Genomic DNA, 9,265 nt, shown 5'->3' with positions numbered 1-9,265 from the left:
GTTTATTGCCAGGAACACAACTTTATGCTGAATATTGTCCATTCATTAGTTTTGTCCTAGCAGCGTATATACACATTTCTCTATGTTTTCCAGCTTACACGAGGGATCCTTGTTCGGCTTTCTAGTATATATATTTTCTTCACCAATAATCCATTCAAATTATATAGATATGCGTATGCAGCATTTTAATTTCAAATTATATGGATGTGTATGTATTGTTTTAATTTAGAGCCCTACACGCTGCCAATCAACTTCACGGCACTACAGCCTCATCCCGCCAGGATACGATTCAGGCCGCGCAGGAGGTTTCCTTGTTACGAGTCTCCGTAATCTGTTATTATTTCATTCATGTTTTGCCTTTGCCTATCAAACAGAAGAAATGCTAGCACAGTCATTAGTAGACATCCCTTCTTCTTCGGCCCTAAACACAGGATATGTTTATCCTTATCCTTATTGCAATACACATCCCAGGAGAGCTAAAGGAAACAAAAATACAAGCAACATTTTCAATCTGTTCATGTTTCTCCACGTACGGAAGGCCATCGTTATCCACCAAAAGAGTCTCACAAGAGCACACTAGTAAAGTCAAGTTCCGGGTGCAGAAATGTAACAAAGAAAATGGAAACTAAAAGAAAAATCTCACACAAATCGTATGGTGGGTGCATCTGAGCCATTTTGCAAGCTTTGGATTCTACAGAGAACATTGACGAAGTGCTTGAACCTTGGGAAGCAAACTTAAGTGCAAAAGAGCGAAGCATTATCCTAAAGGACCAGTGGGACTCGGAAAGAGGAGTTCAGATTTTTAAGTGGTTTCAGAAGAAAGAGTGCTATGAAGTTAATGTTATTCACTATAATATCCTACTTAGAATTCTAGGAAGAGCACAGAAATGGGATCAACTGAAAAAGTCTTGGGAAGAAATGGTTAAAGACAAGGTCTTGCCTACCGCCACTACCTATGGTACTCTTATAGATGTGTATGGGAAAGCTGGTCTCAAACAAGAGGCTCTTCTCTGGCTGGATCACATGATATCACAAGGTCTCTGGCCAAATGAGGTCATCGTGAACACGGTAGTCCATATTTTGAAGAAGGCAAGGGAATCTGAGAAAGCTGAACAGTTCTTCAGGGACTGGTCTTCTGGGAAAATCTTTCTAGGAAATACTACAAATGTTTGTTCAACTAAATCAGAGCCTGATCGACAGCGACAGAAGGATTTCTTCTATATTAGTCATCGTTGTGAAGTAAAAAATCATTTTGAGGACCCAGTGGGTAAAGGGGACTGCTCTCCAAATAAATTTCCTGAAGGAGTGCTCAATAAATGGTTATTAGATGATAAGTGCATGGATCCTTGCAGAGAGAATGATCAAGTTCAGAGGCCAGGCAGTTCTTACATGTATAATACATTAATTGATACATATGGGAAGGCAGGCCGCCTAAAAGAAGCTTCCAAGTTATTTTCTGAGATGTTAAAAGAAGGAATAAGCCCAAATGTTGTAACATTCAATACCATGATTCACATCTGTGGATCTTATGGATATCTTGACGAAGCAGATGCCCTTATGGTGAAAATGGAAGAGCTTCATTGCTTGCCTGACACAAGGACGTATAACACTCTTATAGCATTGCATGCTCAAAATGACAATATTGATAAAGCATTTTGTTACTTCACAAAGATGAAGGAAGCAGGGCTCGTTCCTGATACTGTGGGTTGTCGAAGTATTTTATATGCATTTTGTATTAGACACATGGTCAGTGAAGTAGAAGCTGTTGTCAGTGAGATGGATGGATTGGGCATTCATGTGGATGACTACTCCGAATCAGCTGTTATTAGGATGTATATAGATCTGGGGATGCTTGAGAAAGCATGGTCATGGTTTGAAAGGTTCCATCTTGCTGGAGGAGTGAGCTGTGAATGCTATGCTACCAATATTGATGCATATGGGGAACAAGGATATTGGTTAGAAGCTGAAAAGGTGTTTAAGTGCAGTCAAGAAAGAGGCGAGGGTCAAACTGTATTAGAATTTAATGTCATGATCAAGGCCTATGGGATTGCAAAAGTCCATGACAAGGTTCTGAAGTTCTTTGAAAGAATGGAAGTTCAAGGGGTTTTGCCTGACATATGTACATATGCTTCTGTTATTCAGACATTTGCAAGTTCAGGACTTCTAGATGAATCAAAACACTTTATTACCAAAAAGCAGGAAGCAGGGTTTGTGCCTAACTGTTCATAATTTTGTGCTATTATTGCCGCCTATGGAAGATTGGGTCGAGCTGCAGAGGCAGAGAAGATGTTTGAAAAGATGGTTAACGGAGGTGTGGAGCCAGATGTTTTTGTTTATGGTGCCTTGATAAATCATTTGCTGAAGCTGGATGTGTGGAAGAAGTTGTACGTTACTTTCAAATAATGCAAAATGCTGGTTTTGCAGGGAACTCTGTGGTGTATAGTTCTTTGATTAAGGTTTATAGTAAACATGGTTTTTTGAAGGAAGCACAAGAAATGTACAAACACATACAGAAATTGGGTGTTGAGCCAGATGCCTTTTTATCAAGCTGTATGCTTGACCTTTATGCTCGCAATGATATGGTGACTGAAGCACAAGAAGTATTCAAAGTCTTGAAGGAAAAGCAGCACAAAAATGAATTTTCTTTTTCCATGATGTTGTCCTTATACAAAAAGAATGGAAGGCTTAATGAAGCCACTGAAATTGAAAAGGAAATGCTAGAATCGGGATTTCCTACTAATGTTCTTTCTTTTAATAGTGTCATTAGCCTGTTCATTGCAGATGGAAGATTGAGAGAGGCTGCTGAAGTTTTTCATCAAATGTTTAAACTAAAGGCTTAACCCAATGAGAATACATACAAAACACTGGGCATTCTTCTGAAGAGAGGAGGCATTCCAAGGGAGGCAGTAGAGCAGCTCGATGTTGCATGTAAAAGTGGGCTTCCACATGGTATTCAGGCCTTGAGAATGACAATCTTTTCTGCAGTGGGGATGCATGTTGAAGCTTTGGAAGCTTGTGATGAACTGAGAGCTTCTGGGTTGGATTTTGATGTGTCTTCTTACAATGCTGTTATATATGCACTTGGTAGTGCTGGGAGGATTAATGAAGCTTACAACATGTTCATGATCATGCAAGCCAAAGGTCTTGAACCAGATACAATTACTTATGCAAGTATGACAATTAGCTATGGGAAGCTAGGGTTGGTAGACGGTGTTAGGAGAATGTTTTACAAAATGAAACAAAAGGGTTTTCAGCCAAACGAATTCACGTTCAAGGCAGTTATAGATGCCTATAAAAGTGCTGGGAAGTTTGCTTCAGCCAGATTTGTTACCCAGGAGAGGGAGTTCATGCATCAGTTGCAAGATCATGGTCACATTATATAAGATTATGCACATCTGGTTTTGAGCTCCATTTCATGTGAAAAGCTTTTAAAAGGAAGTTGGCATATCCTGTATTCATGCTGTTGTGTCTTTTAACATTTTGTAAAATTGTAACAGGTTATTTTTTTTTTGGGAAATTTAAATCTATGGTCCTTGTATAGAGAAATTGTGGATAAAAGGGTACTATTAGTTCTTTTAGTGTATAACAAAAATGCCAATAAAAAGACATTGGTCATTCCCTCCTCCAATATAAATTAAGGCTTTGAAAACAGAGGGACATTTGCACCTCTTATCTTAATATAGATAGTGTTCCAGTGTTAAATATCTGCTAACTGATCTGATTGCAGGTTGCAGAGATTAAGGATCAAGATATAGTGTGTCATGTCAAAAACAATGCAACTCTTGTTGGTCCGTTGTTTAGAATGCATGCCACTCAAGTTCATATTGATCTTCCGACACTGAGTGATACATATAAGCACATAAGTAATTGCAAGCATGGATTTTACTGTGTTAGTTGCCAATATAGTTATAATCTTTTTAGACAGAGGGTCCATGGTCATGACTGACTGGAATTGTTTTAATGATGCAATTTCATTTTTAGCACATAGAACTACAATTGGGTAATGTGGAATGGTTTAGTTTTTTTTTGCAGTTGATGGATCAAAATTCATTGTTTTTTCTAGGTTTTCAAGTCAGACATTAATGAATACTAGCCAAGGAAGAGTCATCAATGAAGATTTCGGAAATGTAAGAGTTATCTAAATATGGGTTGAGAAAAATGGTCTATGTGAAGCCCAATCGGTGTAGAATTTATGCCAATATTAAGCACGTACAAATCTTTAGGTTACATGGGCATAGATTCTCACTGATCTTAGAGATTATTCTTTTCCCTTTGGCATTATTTGCCATTCACACAGTTTGCTTTGCTTTGTTTGGTTGTGTGTTGCTCATGAAATTGTGTTTTGCAGTCAGCACAAGTCTTGAAAGTTGTCTATCAACTGGAAAAAATATCAAAAGCAAACTGTGACAGCATTCAAAGAAATAAATAGTGAAAATATCATATATCCGACATTAACTTATCAAGAAATAAGATTCAGAACATATACCGTTTCAACAGAAATGGCAGTACTCTTCTATTACTTTGCTTCAAGGATAGGGCATTGTTTGAGAGAATATCCCTAATGAAATCCATTGAATTAATATATGAATTTAGGGTATCATGGTTCAGAACAACATAATGTTCAAATGTGAAGCCAATGAAATTATATAAGATTGCCCTGCTCCTTTCTTGCTAATTTTCCACCATTCCTTCAAATTTTTCAGTGGCATGTTTATTTCCCAAGTTAATGAAGCTGCCATATTACTCTGCAAATTGTTTTAGCAGATATGGATAATTTAGGCCTTATGATTTGTAAGTCAAAGTTATTTTCACATAAAAAAATCGCTGTTGATATGGCACTCGTTGTCTTCCCTCCCTTTTGTTCTAATGTCTTCTCTCTGAATTTGACAGTCTTCATTGATTGAAAGAGTTGTGGGTACATTTGATCCCTGAAAATCATTCAGTTCAATATTTGATGGCCTTGAAGCTCCTAAACCCCATTTCATGTTGTTCTTGCCTATACAATAAAAATGGTCCCATACCAGTCACTATTTCTTTGACAACGGCAGTGTAAACACAAGAAGTAGCAAAGAGAAAATGACTTAAATTCAAGATATTAAAAGGAAATAATGCAAGGTTTTAGAGACAATTCAAATTGATCCAAAGAAAGATGCAGGAAAATGTAACATTTTATGTTGTTGGAAAAATGACTCTTGAGTTTTCATAGGAATTGGATTGATCAGACACTGATGTCTAATCCTCAAGTAGACCAGTTTCTTCTCTGGCTCACGGTGAGACATGTGAAAATTAATATTATGAAGTTACCACCTACTATACAATTTCTAATTATTTTGGCCTCCTAGGTTTACATATATTCCCTCTATATATTTGTTTCAATTCAATATTTGATGGCCTTGAAGTTCCTAAACCCAATTTCATGTTGTTCTTGCTTGTACGATAAAAATGGTCCTATACGAGTCATTATTTCTTTGACAACGGCAGTGTAAACACATGAAGGAGAACAGAGAAAATGTCTTAAATTCAAGATATTAAAAGGAATGAATGAAAGGTTTTAAAGACAATTCAGATCGATCCAAAGAAAGATGCAGGAAAATGTAATATTTTCAAAGGAAAATGGATCATGGCCCAAAAGGGCCTCTATACAGAGGCAAGACCTATCATATATTCAATGGATAGCTGCTCTGACATGGAATACTTTTAACAGAGATGGAAACCAAATGGTTGCACCCTGCCTTGTTTCAATTTTAACATCATTCTTAGAATTCATAAGAAGTTGCGCACTTTTGTGCACAATTCTGCAGCACAACAATTATTTGATAGAATGCCTGAAAGAGATGCGGTGTCATGGACTAATATTGTAAAGGGATATGGTCAGACTCAGTTGGAAAAAGTTATAAGATATTTTACAATCTTAAGCCCAATGCATGCCTTCTCATATAACAATCACATTGTCTAAGATAAATCCGTTTGTCAGATAAATTTTGTATCTTTTGGGTCAATTATGTTAGGGCAGATAGAATCTACCATGTATAGCTTCTCTTGAAATCTTCTACACGCAGCCTTAAATAACTATGCTCTTCTGACATTGTTTTTGTGAATATCCTAGCAAAGGAACATTTGCACATCTTATCTTGATATAGATAGAGTTCCAATGTTAAATATTTGCTAATTGATCTGATTGCAGGTTGCAGAGATTAAGGATCAAGATATAGTGTGTTGTGTCAAAAACAATGCAACTCTTGTTGGTCCATTGTTTAGAATGAATGCCACTCAAGTTCATATTGATCTTCCGACACTGAGTGATAAAGATAAGCACGTAAGTAATTGCAAGCATGGATATTACTGTGTTAGTTGCCAATATAGTTATAATTCTTTTAGATAGAGGGTCCATGGTCATGACTGACTGGAATTGTTTTAACGTTGCAATTTCATTTTTGGCACATAGAACTGCAATTGGGTAATGTCGAATGGTTTAGTTTTTTTGTTGCAGTTGATGGGTCAAAATTCACAGTTTTTTTGTAGGTTTTCAAGTCAGATATCAATGAATATTGGCCAGGGAAGAGTCATCAATGGATATTTCAGAAATGTAAGAGTTACCTAAATATGGGTTGAGAAAAATGGTCTATGTGAAGCCCAATTGGTGTAGAATTTATGTCAATATTAAGCACGTACAAATCTTGTAGGTTGCATGGGCATAGATTCTCACTGATTTCAGAGATTATTCTTTTCCCTTTGGCATTATTTGCCATCCACACAGTTTGCTTTTCTTTGTTTGGTTGTGTGTTGTTCATGAAATTGTGTTTTGCAGTCAACAAAAGTCTTGAAAGTTGTCTATCAACTGGAAAAAATATCAGAAGCAAACTATGACAGCATTGACAGAAATAAATAGCCAATAGATGATATATCCGACATTAACTTATCAAGAAAGAAGGTTCAAAACATATACTGTTTCCACAGAAATGGCAGTACTCTTCTATTACTTTGCTTCAAGGACAGGGCATTGTTTCAAAGAATATCCCTAATGAAATCCATTGAATTAATATATGAATTTAGGGTATCATGGTTCAGAACAACATAATGTTCAGATGTGAAGCCAATGAAATTATATAATATTGCCCTGCTCCTTTCTTGCTAATTTTCCACCATTCCTTCAAATTTTTCAGTGGCATGTTTATTTCCCAAGTTAATGAAGCTGCCATATTACTCTGCAAATTGTTTTAGCAGATATGGATAATTTAGGCCTTATGATTTGTAAGTCAAAGTTATTTTCACATAAAAAAATCGTTGTTGATATGGCACTGGTTGTCTTCCTTCCCTTTTGTTCTAATGTCTTCTCTCTCAATTTGATAGTCTTCCTTGATTGAAAGAGTTGTGGGTACATCTGATCCCTAAAAATCATTTAGTTCAATATTTGATGGCCTTGAAGCTCCTAAACCCCATTTCATGTTGTTCTTGCCTGTACAATAAAAATGGTCCCATACCAGTCACTATTTCTTTGACAACAGCAGTGTAAACACAAGAAGTAGCATAGAGAAAATGACTTAAATTCAAGATATTAAAAGGAATGAATGCAAGGTTTTAGAGACAATTCAGATCGATCCAAAGAAAGATACGGGAAAATGTAATATTTTATGTTGTTGGAAAAATGACTCTTGAGTTTTCATAGAAATTGGATTGATCAGACACTGATGTCTAATCCTCAATTAGACCAGTTTCATCTCTGGCTCACGGTGAGACATGTGAAAATTAATATTATGAAGTTACCACCTACTATACAATTTCTAATTATTTTGGCCTCCTAGGTTTACATATATTCCCTCTATATATTTGTTTCAGTTCAATATTTAATGGCCTTGAAGCTCCTAAACCCAATTTCATGTTGTTCTTGCCTGTACAATAAAAATGGTCCCATACCAGTCACTATTTCTTTGACAACGGCAGTGTAAACACATGAAGGAGCACAGAGAAAATGTCTTAAATTCAACATATTAAAAGGAATGAATGCAAGGTTTTAGAGACAATTCAGATCGATCCAAAGAAAGATGCAGAAAAATGTAATATTTTCAAAGGAAAATGGATCATGGCCCAAAAGGGCCTCTATACAGGGACAAGACCTATCATACATTCAATGGATAGCTTCTCTGACATGGAATACTTGTAACAGAGATGGAAACCAAATGGTTGCACCCTGCCTTGTTTCAATTTTAACATCATTCTTACAATTCATAAGAAGCTGTGTACTTTTGTGCACAATTCTGCAGCACAACAATTATTTGATAGAATGCCTGAAAGAGATGTGGTGTCATGGACTAATCTTGTAAAGGGATATGGTCAGACTGAGTTGGAAAAGGTTATAAGATATTTTACAATCTTAAGCCCAATGCATGCCTTCTCATATAACAATCACATTGTCTAAGATAAATCAGTTTGTCAGATAAATTTTGTATCTTTTGGGTGAATTATGTTAGGGCAGATAGAATCTACCATGCATAGCTTCTCTTGAAATCTTCTACACGCAACCTTAAATAAATATGCTCTTCTGACATTGTTTTTGTGAATATCCTAGCAAAGGAACATTTGCACATCTTATCTTGATATAGATAGAGTTCCAGTGTTAAATATCTACTAATTGATCTGATCGTAGGTTGCAGAGATTAAGGATCAAGATATAGTGTGTTGTGTAAAAAACAATGCAACTCTTGTTGGTCCATTGTTTAGAATGCATGCCACTCAAGTTCATATTGATCTTCCGACACTGAGTGATAAAGATAAGCACGTAAGTAATTGCAAGCATGGATATTACTGTGTTAGTTGCCAATATAGTTATAATTCTTTTAGACAGAGGGTCCATGGTCATGACTGACTGGAATTGTTTTAATGCTGCAATTTCATTTTTAGCACATAGAACTGCAATTGGGTAATGTCGAATGGTTTAGTTTTTTGTTGCAGTTGATGGGTCAAAATTCACAGCTTTTTTCTAGGTTTTCAAGTCAGATATTAATGAATACTGGCCAGGGAAGAGTCATCAATGAAGATTTCGGAAATGTAAGAGTTACCTAAATATGGGTTGAGAAAATTGGTCTATGTGAATCCCAATTGGTGTAGAATTTATGCCAATATTAAGCACATACAAATCTTGTAGGTTGCATGGGCATATATTCTCACTGATTTCAGAGATTATTCTTTTCCCTTTGGCATTATTTGCCATTCACATAGTTTGCTTTGCTTTTTTTGGTTGTGTGTTGTTCATGAAATTGTGTTTTGC

The 9,265-nt window shown here is 36.2% G+C and overlaps 1 pseudogene; it reads left to right on the top strand.

Moving 5' to 3' along the window:
* The first annotated feature begins 618 nt into the window (after nucleotides 1-618).
* Nucleotides 619-3,383, top strand: LOC149151712 (pentatricopeptide repeat-containing protein At1g73710 pseudogene; annotated as a pseudogene).
* Nucleotides 3,384-9,265: the final 5,882 nt, after the last annotated feature.

This window comes from Pinus tabuliformis, chromosome 9, assembly GCF_031772625.1.
Source record: "Pinus tabuliformis cultivar Carrire ecotype Pingquan chromosome 9, CPIR1, whole genome shotgun sequence".
Taxonomy (NCBI): Eukaryota; Viridiplantae; Streptophyta; class Pinopsida; order Pinales; family Pinaceae; genus Pinus; species Pinus tabuliformis.
The sequence above is the reverse complement of the archived record's forward strand: the minus strand, read 5'-3'. Positions and strand labels throughout refer to the sequence as shown.